Source organism: Balaenoptera borealis (genome assembly GCF_965194805.1).
Source record: "Balaenoptera borealis genome assembly, chromosome: X".
NCBI lineage: Eukaryota > Metazoa > Chordata > Mammalia > Artiodactyla > Balaenopteridae > Balaenoptera > Balaenoptera borealis.
In genome coordinates, this window is record NC_138881.1 from 85,118,220 (window position 1) to 85,132,004 (window position 13,785).

Here is a 13,785-nt window from a genome sequence, read left to right on the forward strand (position 1 = left end):
CACTTTTCCCTTTCTTTCTATGTTCCAGTCAAACTGGCATTTTTCCATTTTATGGAATATACCTTGCCCTTTCCTGCCATAAGGACCTGGAGCAATCTTTATCCTTGCCCTGCAATGTGACTCCCCCCTCCTTCACTCAGTTATGGCCTATTCATTCTTCAAATCACATAAAAATTTATTTTCTCAGGTGAAACCTTCCCTGACAGCACCTACAACACTTTTCTAGAGCAGAAACCTTGTTCCATTCCTCCAGAAAATGTATCTCCATTTGTAATTATACATTCAGTAGTGTGATTTTAAAAATTAAATGTAGGGCTTCCCTGGTGGCGCAGTGGTTGAAAGTCTGCCTGCCAATGCAGGGGACACGGGTTCGAGCCCTGGTCTGGGAAGATCCCACGTGCCGCCCAGCAACTGGGCCTGTGAGCCACAATTACTGAGCCTGCGTGTCTGGAGCCTGTGCTCCGCAACGAGAGGCCGCGATAGTGAGAGGCCCGCGCACCGCGATGAAGAGTGGCCCCCACTTACCACAGCTAGAGAAAGCCCTCACACAGAAAGGAAGACCCAACACAGCCAAAAATAAAGTAAATAAATAAATAAAAATTAAATGTAAGTATTTCTATTAGAGTCTAAGCTAAATGAGAGAAGAGATGTCCTCTATGGTTTGCTCATCATTTTTTCCGAGCATTTGAAAACTATTTGTTGAACAAAGGTAAGAACAGAAGGAGAAAAGAAGAAAAGGAAAGAAGGGAGGGAGCTGGAGGAGGAACAGAAAGCTGCAAACGAGATACATCATAAACTGCAGCAGTTATAACAGTGTCATTCTTAAGAAAGGGCTGGGAAGCAATCAGAAGAAAGGGTGTTCTCCTTCCTCATTTACTTGGGTTTTGGAAGCATACTCTGTGGTATCAGAAGGCAATAATTAAGGAGATTCTTGCTTCTGCCCTGATACCTCCAGAAAATGAAAATTCTCATTTACACAAACTTTCCCTTTATCGGTTAATTTACTATACTTGATATTGTGTTTCTAGAAATCACCATTTGATAACTGTTATATTATGTTTAGGTGCATTGATAGCAATATGTTTTGTCATGACAACCGAGTCATTAATATGTGCAGCTGTTACATTTCAATTGCATTCTCCCTAAACCTGTATTATTTACTCTTATTTCAATACTATTATTGGCTATCAGGTATATGTACACGATATTTGGTGAAACACTAGTTCTGGAAAAACACAATATGTTTCTTTTAGAGTCATCTTTTTTCTCTTAATATAAACCTTTTTAGGGACATTTTGTAAAATAATATTTTTCATGAAAGAGGCTCTCATGGCTTGTTTAGTATCATCATGGGTCATAGTGTCTCAATGTTTCCTACACAATAAAGCCACTCTTTTCTCAATTGCCTGATCTCTTACAGTTCCATGCTATGGAAGGTGGCTGCAAAACAATGAAGATGATTTTTTTTTGTAGTATTGAACCAACACGTATTACACAGTGATATTTGGAGTGTAACAAGACTAACAACACTACTACTTATATCTATCTAGAGTGACAATTTTGTGGCTGAATGGATGTTCTGGAGTTCAAAGTACCTAAGCCCAAATCTTGGCGCTATCATTATTAGTTTGGTAACCTTAGGGAAGTTGCTTAACTTCTCTGTACCTTAATTTGCTCATCTATAATATAATTATAGTAATAGTGTTAATCTACCATGTTGATTTAGTGAATATCCAATAAGTTAATTCATTTGAAAAGCTTAGGACAATGAATTGTATAAAGCAAGGGACTCGGTAAATATTAACTATGACCGTCATTATTAATTGTACATAAGATGGTGACTAGACTTAAGAGAAACTTGCTTAAAGTGAACTAAAATTATGCTGATTGGGTAAAACATGAAATTTCATAATATATTTGATGGGCTTCTTTACTATCTGGTTCAAGATGTGAGAATATTGAGCTCAGGAGAACACAGAAGTTGAGTGATAATTAATTTGGCACAATTCACATACCCTCTCTGAATTTCAGTTCCTCTTGTCTCAAATGAAAAACGTAATCTGTCCTATCTTCCTTCAAGACTTATTGGGAGAGCCAAATGAATAATCTTTGAAAAGACTCTGTGTACTGTAAAGCTCTGTACAAACTTGAGGTTATCAAAATGACCTTAAGCACAATTGCTCAAAGAAATATTAAGCCATACCATGAATTACAATATTTGGATGCTTGTAATTGCATCTCCAGTTTGGAGTGCCTTCCTTACCCAGAAAAGAGTAGTAAAATCACTGAACTGACAGCTGATGAAGATTCTCTTTCTTGGACTGCTACCAATTAGCTGTGTGACTTGGAAAAAGTCAATTCCCATTTCTGTGCCTCAGTTTCCTTATGTAAAATTAATATCTGAAGTTAGTTGATTTCTAAGTTGCCTTTCAGTTCTGACATCCAGGAACATTAATTAATCCCTGGAACTAACTCTGATAGGTTTCTAAAGAGGAAGGGTCCCTACCACCTAGAGTGCTTTTAAAGCCACCAGTGAAAGTATATTTTTACTTGAGTTCTTAAATTTCATCAATATTGATAGCCACAAAGGTACACACAGAATCAATTCAGGCAACGTTTTTTGACAGCTGTTTCAGGTTCTGATTATAGTCCAAGACTTGACCAGTGCCTAGGTAACGGCTGGTCTAATAAGTCTCCAGTAAGTTTCACATATTGGAAAGAGACTCATAAAGCCATTCTTAGACTTTATTCATGGATTGCTAAAGATATGTGATCCCATTGGTGCTTCCCTCAGGGAATTAAAACCAGGTCTTATTTAGAACTACTCAAGCTATATTCATGGGAGCTCTTTATGTGCTGTTCCCCCCAGAGCAGTATTTCTGTCTGAGCCTTCAGGTGGTAGGCAAATTGAATGAGGAAGTTAAATACCACTGGCTGCCCTGCTGAAGCTTTGCTGAACCTCCCATGGTGTATGGGATAAGTCATTTGGGAACTTTAAGCTCTCAGTCATCCTCTTAGAATAGTTGGAAGAATTACTTTAGAGGCAAACATGGAATAATCACTTTGAAATTTCAGTTTAAGTCCAGAGCCTTTTTGAGTTACACAAGCACTAAAGTGACCACAAGAGATTCATGTCTCAGGGCCGGGTGACAGCCCACAGCCTAGCACTGCTGGCAAATTTTCCAGCACCACAGATGTGTAAAAGTGCTTTCCTTTACTTCCCCAGTCTAAAAACACATTGCCAGAGATCCAAGTAGCTCCTATAGTGTAGATTATACTATCTCTGAGACTAAAGAGTGACTCCAAAATTGAAGAGACTATACTCATCCCTGAATAGTTATTAATAGCAAAGGAACAGCCAGACATATTATTTAGCTCTGATAAGGCTCATCACTCATGACTCTGAACTTACATGAGATGTATCATTTGATTCATGAACTTATCAGTGAGTCCTACATCTAGAAGAGTAATGTCAGTACTCACTGTTACAGTACTCAATATTGAACAGTTGATGTTAAGGTTAATTACAAGCAATTCAATAATGGACTCCCCTTCTCACTTAGAAAATGTCATGGTAGGTGCCATTCACATGACAGATGCATGCAGGAATAAACATCCTGGTAGATTAAGTGTGCATTTTCATTGGTTCTCTGGAAGAGAATCATTCCTGTCTTAGACACTGGAATAGGAACTGGGGAGTAATCCTAAAATGCTCCCAGTCCTTAAAATGGGTATCTCAAGACTACTCTGGACAAGTGAAAAGCATTGTGGGGCCTCCAGATGAAGGCTGCTACAAATTCATTTTCAGTCTTTATAATGTTTTGTTAGTTAAACACAAATAGAGTGGAACCCCACAGGACCTTGCTTCATAAGGGGATCTCTCCAGACTTCTTTCACAAAGCCTCTCTTGACAATTCAGGTACACAAGAAAATATGATTTCTCTGACTCTGATTGAAAATCTTATCTCTATTACCCAAGAGTTATTTAACTACATTGTATTTTGTTATTTATTTCATGAACTACTTATCTTTTTCTCATTAGAGCCTAAGTACCTTTTGAGCAGAAGACATACCACATTTTCCTTGCAACTTTTCCCCAGTGGTGCCAAGCACATTCTTTGGCACTTTGCAGGTGCTTAATAAACCTCTTCTGGGTGACTGCTTTTCTTCATACATATAAACTAGAAGCTATATCTAAGTGGGTAACCCAGGGAGTTTATTTAATTTTGAAATGCTAAGTTCTAGCTAATTCTTATTCAGATTTGGCTTTTCTGATAGTGTCTACTTAGAAGAGAAAAGAGAAACTGCTCCTTACTGGAGTCATTTGATTTCACAATCTGCTTCTTCCTGAAACAATAAAGTTGAAGTGTTTTGGGGTTTTTTTTTGTTTGTTTTTCTTGTTTTTTTAATCTGCCAGGCTTTCTAAATGCTAAAATCTTGCATAAAACTGTGTTTAATATGAAGCACTCACTCTTCTGGAGAGGAGGTTGTCATTCTAACTCTGTGCTAAGAGGTGCAAGATCAAGTTACCAGTTCAGTTAGTGCACTGTAAGGCATTCTCCTACTGGCTGGATCTCTGTGCCTGAGAGTTAATGGCAAACTGAATGTCATCCAGTTCACAAGCTTCTAATCATGACCGGCTGGTGTTTATAGGTCTTATGCCAATAAAGGCATCCGAAAATGACAAATGTAACTGGATCAGAGAGCATTTGGCTTCAATTCACTGTCAATTAGAAATAAAATGATGGATTCCAGATCTTTTTTCTGAATTGGTGTGTGTATCAAATTTCTATCCCCTAAACAATTTCTGCAATGCAGCAGAAAGGAGTTGCATTTGAAAAACTCATTCAAAACGAGGAGAGGCAACTTTTCTTTCTCACTGCTTGCATTTATAAGAGGTTCCAGTTTTTGTCTTCCTTTTCAAACCTTGATATTGCTCTCCTAATGGAAACAGACTTGAGGAGAAAAGAAGAAATGTTCCATTTTAACTTGACTTCTAAAGACACAAAAATAACATGAAGAAAGATGAATTAAGGAGATAAGCTCTATGAACAATTATGCCAAAGCTAAATCTTATGAAATCTCTCAAGTCCTTCCCTTTATGTCACTGACTGGTTAAAATTTAGTGTTATTTTTAAACTGGGTACTCATTGGTAAACAGTCCCAGGTGCTGTCAAGAGACACGAAAGAAATAAAAGGTGTGGTCTTTATACTGGCAGAACAAATGATGAGATTTGAAAGAGCCAAGGGAGACATTTAAGGACTACCTAATCAATAAGTGCATATTCACATTGGACACTGGGAAATGGGTGCAAATGGAGTTCTTAGTGAACAGAAGGGGGGTCAATCACAGAAGGCTTCAGTTGAATTCAGTAACTTCTATCCAAACCTACCACCAGGACCCTAGTCCAGTTGGCCATTGTCTCTCATGTGGACTATGAAAGAGATTCCTTACTAGTTTCAATTCCTCCTGTCTTGTATTCTTACTATCAATATCACACATGGTAGTCAAACTGGCTTTTCTAAAATGCAAAGTTTAGAAATTTGTCATTTCCTTCCCAAAACACTTGCATAGCTTCTCATGTCTCCCAGGGTAAACTTCAAGCTCCTTATCATTTGCCAAATAAAGTCCCCCACACAGAAAAAAAAGCCTTTTTATGATCTGATCATAAAAAGCCGACTTCTTCCTCATTTCTTATTACCACCATTCCTATAGTCTATGAGTAATTCACTCATTCATTCACTTTTTTCAACAAATATTTACTGAGCACCTACTGTGTGTCAGGCACTGTTCTAGGTGCTGAAGATACAACAGAAAGAAGAACAGATGTTAAAAATTCTCTATCTTCACTATCATTACATTCAAGTGAACAAAGAAAGGAAAATAGAGTAAATAAAACTTTTAAGTTGTCAGATAGTGACAAATGCTGTGCAGAAAAAACATAGGAAGCATCAACGAAGACGGGTTACAATTAAAAATAAAGCATCACTGAAGAGGTAACATTTTAGGAAAGACTTAAAAGAGGTAAGGGAGAGAGACTTGCAGTTATCTAGGCAAAGTATGTTCCAGGCACAGGGAACCACAAGTGAAAATCTCTGAGGCAGAAGCTTTTTTGATGTGTTTAAGAAAAAACAAGGGGCCAGTGTGGTTGGAGATGTGTGAGTGAAGGTGAAAGTAGTAGGTGACACATTCAGAGAAGGTGAAGTATGTGTAAGGCCCTGTGGACCATTATAAAGACTCAGCTTTTATTCCTAGTGTACTGGGGAGCCACTGAACGTTTTGAGCAGAGGAATGATGTGGTCTGACTTGCTTTTCAAAGTATGCAAATTCCTTGATCTCCTGTTATTTTCCTTTTTAAAATTGAGATATGATCTATATTCATTAAAATTCACACTTTTTAATGCACAGCCCTGTGTTTGACAAATGCATACAGTCATATAACTACCATGATCATCAAGATGTGGAAGAATTTTATCACTTCCCAAAATTCTCTGGAGCCCCTTTGTAAGTCAACACCTACTCCTATGCATAGCAACTGGTAATCACTGATCAGTTTTCTACCTTATAATTTTGCCTTTTCCATGTGTTATGTAAGTGGAATTATAGCATATAGAGCCTTTTGTGTACATATTCTTTTACTTAGGAAATGCATTTGAAATTCATTCATGTCATTGCATGTGTATCAGTAATGCATTCCTGTTTATTGATGAGTAGAATTCCATTGTAGATATGCACCAGTTTGTTTATCAATTCATGTTTTGAAAGATTTTTGGGTTGTGTCCACTTTTTGGCTATTGTGAACAATGAATAATGCTATGAAAATTCACATAAAAGTCTTTCTGTGGATATATGTTTCCATTCTCTTTGATAAATACCAAGAAGTGGGATTATTGAGTCTTAGGATAAGTGTTTTCCAAAATGGCAAATTGTTTTCCTAAGTGGCTATTGCATTTTACATTACCACCAGCAATGTTTTAGAGTTGTTGGTTATCATCCTTAACAAAATTTGTCAGCTTCTTTTTCCATTTTAATATGCATATAGTGTTATCTCTGTGGATTTATTTTGCTTTTCTCTAATGAATAATGATATTGAGTACCTTTCCATATGTTTATTTGCCACATATATACCTTTTTTTGGTGAAGGTTCTATTTGGATCTTCAGCCCAGTTTGTTTTATTGGGCTGTTTGCTTTATAGTCTTGAGTTTTGAGAGTCCTTTATATATTCTAGGTACAAGTCCTTCACCAGATATGAATTTTGAAGCTGCTTTCTCCCACTCTGTAGTTTACCCTTTTATTTCTTAACAGTATCTTTTCATTTTGCAGTTACTGGCATATAATTTGCATCTGATAAACTGCACCTATTTGAAGCAAACAACTTGGTAAGTTTTGATATATACATACATGCATAAAACTATTACCACATTTAAGATGATGAATATATCCATTACCCCAAAATTTTCTTCATGCCCCTTTTTAATTCATCCCATCATCTCTCCTTGCTCCTCATTCCCAGGCAACCACTGAGCCACTTTCTGTCATTCTTGATTAGTGTGTGAGTTGTAGAATGTTATAAAGTGAAATCATACAATATTTACTTTTTAAATTTTGTGTCCACTTTGACTCAGATAATTATTTTGACCTTCATCCCTTTTATTCTGTATATCAGTATTTCACTGCTTTTTATTAGTTTTATTTTATTATACGTATATACAGTAATTTAGCTAGTCATCTATTGATCAACATTTGGATTCTTAACAGTATCATTTGAAGAGCAAACTTTCAAATTTTGAAGAAGTTCAACTTACTTTTGTTTATTTTAGGGATTTTACATTTTGTTTTTTATCTAAGTAATTGTTGACTACCACAAGGTTATAAATACATTCTCTCACATTTTGTTTTATAGGTTTAATAGTTTTTTATTTTATATTTAATAACTATATGTCATGCTTGTATATGAAGCAAGATATGGATTCAGGCTATTATATTTTGCACGTGAATTTCCCATTATGTCACCAGCATTTGTTGAATAATATGTTTTCCTCACTTAAATTTCTTTGCATCTTTGTTGAAACTCAAATGACCAATACAAAACTGTATTGAGTAGTGTGTCTTCCGATTTTGTTTTTCTTCTCCAAAATTGTTTTGAATATTTTAGATACTTTGTTTTTCTATATGAATTTTATAACCAGTGTAGTTATTTCTATAAATTGTGTTAAATCTATAGATTGATTTGGGGAAAATTGACATATTAAAAATATTGAGTTTTCCACACCATGAGCAGAGTATATAGTATATCTCTCCATATATTTAGGTCTTCATTGATTTTCTCCTCAGTGGTTTGTATTATTCATCATACAGATATTACAAACATTTTTAAAAATTTACACCAAAGTAACTCACGTTTTTTTGTGCTATCATAAATGGCACTATATTTTAAATTTTAATTTCCAATTGTTTATTGCTAATATTTAGAAAGACAATTGATTTTTAAATATTGGCCTTTTATCTGTAACTTTGCTAAACTAATTTATTAGTTCTTGCCTTTTCAATAGACTCTTAAGATTTTCTACTTAACTTATCATGTTACATGAGAATAAAGACAGTCTTATTAGTTCCTTTCTAATTTGAATGTCTTTTATTTCTTATCATTTGTTTATTACACTAGTCAGGACTTCCACTAAAATGTTGAATAGAGGTCATGAGAGTGGGCATCCCTGCTTTGTTTGTGATCCTAGCTCCAGAGAAACATTCAGTCTTTCACTATTAAGTATGTCAGATGTAGGATTTTCATAGATGCCCATTATGTTGAAGTTCCCTTCTTTTCTTTGTTTAATGAGATTTTTTGTGATGACGGAATATTGAACTTTGGAAAAAGTTTCTTCTCCATCTATTGAGATTATCATGTAGATTTTCTTCTTTAGTTTTTTAATATGGTGAATCACTTTGAATTTTGAAATTTTGAATTTATTTCAGAGATAAACCTTCCTTGTTCAGGAGATATTATCTCACTTATATATTTCGGGATTTATTTATTTATTTATTTATTTATTTATTTATTGGCTGCACTGCATGGCTTGTGGGGGTCTTAGTTTCCAGACCAGAAATCGAACCTGGGCCACAGCATTGAAAGCGCCAAGTCCTAACCACTGGACCACCAGGGAATTCCCTATTTCTGGATTTAATGTGCTAATATTATTTTGATATTTTTAAGTCTGTGTTCATGAGACACATTATTCTCTGTTTTTCTGTTTTGTAATGCCTTTCTCTGGTTTTGGTTTCAGAGTAAGACTGGCTTGAAAAATAAATTGTTACAAAGTATTTAATTTCCTGGAGATTTGTCCAAGTTGTTGCATCTGTTAAGAGTACATTTCTTTTTATTGCTAAGTAGTATTCCATGGTATGTACGTGAAACAGTTTGTTTGGCCATTCATCCATTGAGTGGCATCTAGGTTGTGTCCAGTTTTGGGCTATTATAAGTAAAGTCACTATAAACAAATAAACAAAAGAAGTGTTTACTCATACTCTAATTTCTTGAAAATTTTGTCTAAATTTGGTATTATTTCTTTCTGAAATGGTTAGTAGAATTTGCCCTTGAAGAAATACATCATACTTAATGATGAGAAACTCAAAGCTCTCCCACTAGGATCTGGTACAAGGCAAAGATTTCCCTTCCACCACTCCTTTTCAACATCATACTGGAAGTTCTACCTAATGCAATAAAACAAGAAAAGCAACAAAAAGGTGTACATATAAGGAAGGAAGACATAAAACTGTATCTGTTCACAGACAATACGATCATCTATGTAGAAAATTAGCAAGAATAGACCAAATAACTACTTAAACCAATTAATAATTATAGCAAGGTTGCAGGATACAAAGTTAATATACAAAAGTCAATTTCTTCCTGTATACCACAGATAAACAAGTAAAATTTGAAATAGAATTCCATTACCATTTATATTAGCCCTCAAAAAAATGAAATACTTAGGTGTAGATCTAACAAAATATGTACAAGATCTATATAAGGAAAATTACAAAACTCTGATGAATGATATAAAAAAACTAAATAAATGGAGAAATATTCCATGTTCATAGATAGGAAGACTCCATACTGTCAAAATGTCAGTTCTTCCCAATTTAATCTATAGATAATTCAATTCCAATTAAAATCTCAACAAGTTGTTTTGTGGATATCAAATGATTTTACAGTTTATAGGAAGAGGTAAAAAACCCATAGTAGTCAACACAATATTGAAGGAGAAGAACAAACTTGGAGGACTTCAAGATTTACTATAAAGCTATAGTAATCAAGAGAGTTTGGTATTGACAAAATAATAAAATATCAATAGATCAATGGAACAGAATAGAAAGCCCCAGAGTAAACCCTCATATATATAGTCAATTGATCTTTGACAAAGGAGAGAAGGCAATACAATAAAGCAAAGATAGTCTTTTCAACAAATGGTGCTGGAACCACTAGACATGAAAAAAAAAAATAGAATCTAGACCTAGACCTTACACCCTTCACAAAAATGAACTCAAAACAGATCACAGACCTAAATGCAAAACACAAAACTATAAAACTCCTACAAGATAACAGGAGAAAACCTAAATGCTCTTGGGTGTGGTGATGCCATCTTATATACAACACCAAAGACAGAGTCCATCAAAGAGATTATTGACAAGCTTGACTTCATTACAATTAAAAACTTCTCTGTGAAAGACACTGTCAAGAGAATGAGAAGACATGGCACACAAAGGGGGGAATTATTTCCAAAAGACACATCTAGTAAAAGACTGTTATTAAAATATACAAAGAACTCTTAAAATTCAACAATAAGAAAATGAACAACCTTACTTTAAAAATGAGCCAAAGCTTTTAACAGACACCTAATCAAAGAAGATAGACAGATGGCAAATAAGCATATGAAAAGATGGTCAACATCATATGTCATCAGAGAAATGCTCATTGAAAAACTGAGCCACACAACAAACCTACTAGAATGGCCATAATCCAGAACAATATAACACCAACTGCTGTTGAGAATGTGTAGCAAAAAAACTCTCATGCATTGCTGGTAGGAATGCAAAATGATACAGCCATTTTGGAAGACAGTTTGGTGGTTTCTTACAAGACTAAACATACTCTTACAATACAATTTGGCAATCATGCTCCTTGCTACTTACCCAAAGGAACTGAAAACTTATGTCCTCCAAAATATAACAGAGGGAGGAACACTCCCAAACTCATTCGATGAGGCCACCATCACCTTGATACCAAACCAGACAAAGAAGCCACAAAAAAAGAAAACTACAGACCAATATCACTGATGAACATAGATGCAAAAATCCTCAACAAAATTCTAGCAAACAGAATGCAACAACACATTAAAAGGATCATACACCATGATCAAGTGAGGTTTATCCCAGGAATGCAAGGATTCTTCAATATATGTATTTTAATCAATGTGATAAACCACGTTAACAAACTGAAGGATAAAAACCATATGAACATCTCATTAGATGCAGAAAAAGCTTTTGACAAAATTCAACACCCATTTTTGATAAAAACACTCCAGAAAGTAAATATAGAGGGAACTTAACCTCAACATCATAAAGGCCATATATGACAAAGCCCACAGCCAACATCCTTCTCAATGGGGAAAAACTGAAACCATTTCCACTAAGATCAGGAACAAGACAAGGTTGCCCACTCTCACCACTATTATTCAACATTGTTTTGGAAGTTTTAGCCACAGAAATCAGAGAAGAAAAGGAAATAAAGGAATCCGAATCGGAAAAGAAGAAGTAAAAATGTCACTGTTTGCAGAGGACACGATACTATACATAGAGAATCCTAAAGATGCTACCAGAAAACTACTAGAGCTAATCAATGAATTTGGTAAAGTAGGAGGATACAAAATTAATGCACAGAAATCTCTTGCATTCCTATACACTAATGATGAAATATCTGAAAGAGAAATTAAGGAAACACTCCCATTTACCACTGCAACAAAAAGAATATAATACCTAGGAATAAAACTACCTAAGAAGACAAAAGACCTGTATGTAGAAAACTATAAGACACTGATGAAAAAAATAAAAAATGGTACAAACAGATGGAGAGGTATACCATGTTCTTGGATTGGAAGAATCAACATTGGGAAAATGACTCTACTACCCAAAGCAATCTGTAGATTCAATGCAATCCCTATCAAACTACCAATGGCATTTTTCACAGAACTAGAACAAAAAATTTCACAATTTGTATGGAAACAGAAAAGACCCCGAATAGCCAAAGCAATCTTGAGAACGAAAAATGGAGCTGGAGGAATCAGGCTCCTTGACTTCAGACTATACTACAAAGCTACAGTAATCCAGACAGTATGGTACTGCCACAAAAACAGAAACATAGATCAATGGAACAGGATAGAAAGCCCAGAGATAAACCCATGCACATATGGTCACCTTATCTTTGATAAAGGAGGCAAGAATATACAGTGGAGAAAAGACAGCCTCTTCAATAAGTGGTGCTGGGAAAACTGGACAGGTACAAGTAAAAGAGTGAAATTAGAACACTCCCTGACACCATACACAAAAATAAACTCAAAATGGATTAAGGACCTAAATGTAAGGCCAGACACTATCACACTCTTAGAGGAAAACATAGGCAGAACACTGTATGACATAAATCACAACAAGATCCTTTTTGACCCACATCCTAGAGAAATGGAAATAAAAACGGAAATAAACAAATGGGACCTAATGAAACTTCAAAGTTTTTGCACAGCAAAGGAAACCATAAACAAGATGAAAAGACAACCCTCAGAATAGGAGAAAATATTTGCAAATGAAGCAACTGACAAAGGATTAATCTCCAAAATATACAAGCAGCTCATTCAGCTCAATATCAAACAAACAACCCAATCCAAAATGGGCACAAGACCTAACTAGACATTTCTTCAAGGAAGTTATACAGATTGCCAACAAACACAAGAAAGGATACTCAACATCACTAATCATTAGAGAAATGCAAATCAAAACTACAATGAGGTATCACCTCACACTGGTCAGAATGGCCATCATCAAAACATCTACAAACAATAAATGTTGGAGATTGTGTGGAGAAAAGGGAACCCTCTTGCACTGTTGGTGGGAATGTAAATTGATACAGCCACTATGGATAACAGCATGGAGGTTCCTCAAAAAACTAAAAATAGAACTACCATATGACCCAGCAATCCCACTACTGGGCATATACCCTGAGAAAACCATAATTCAAAAGGAGTCTTGTATCACAATGCTCATTGCAGCATTATTTACAATAGCCAGAACATGGAAGCAACCTAATTTTCCATTGACAGATGAATGGATAAAGAAGATGTGGCACATATATACAATGGAATATTACTCCGCCATAAAAAGAAATGAAATTGAGTTATTTGTAGTGAGGTGTCATACTGAGTAAATTAAGTCAGAAAGAGAAAAACAAATACTGTATTGTAACACGTATATATGAAATCTAAAAAAAAAAAAAAGTTGGTTCTGAAGAACCTAAAGACAGGACAGGAATAAAGACGAAGACATAGAGAATGGACTTGAGGACATGGGGAGGGGGAAGGGTAAGTTGGGATGAAGTGAGAGAGTGGCACAGACATATATACACTACCAAATGTAAAATAGATCGCTAGTGGGAAGTAGCCGCAATACACAGGGAGATCGGCTCGGTGCTTTTTGTCCACCTAGAGGGGTGGGATAGGGAGGATGGGAGGGAGATGCAAGA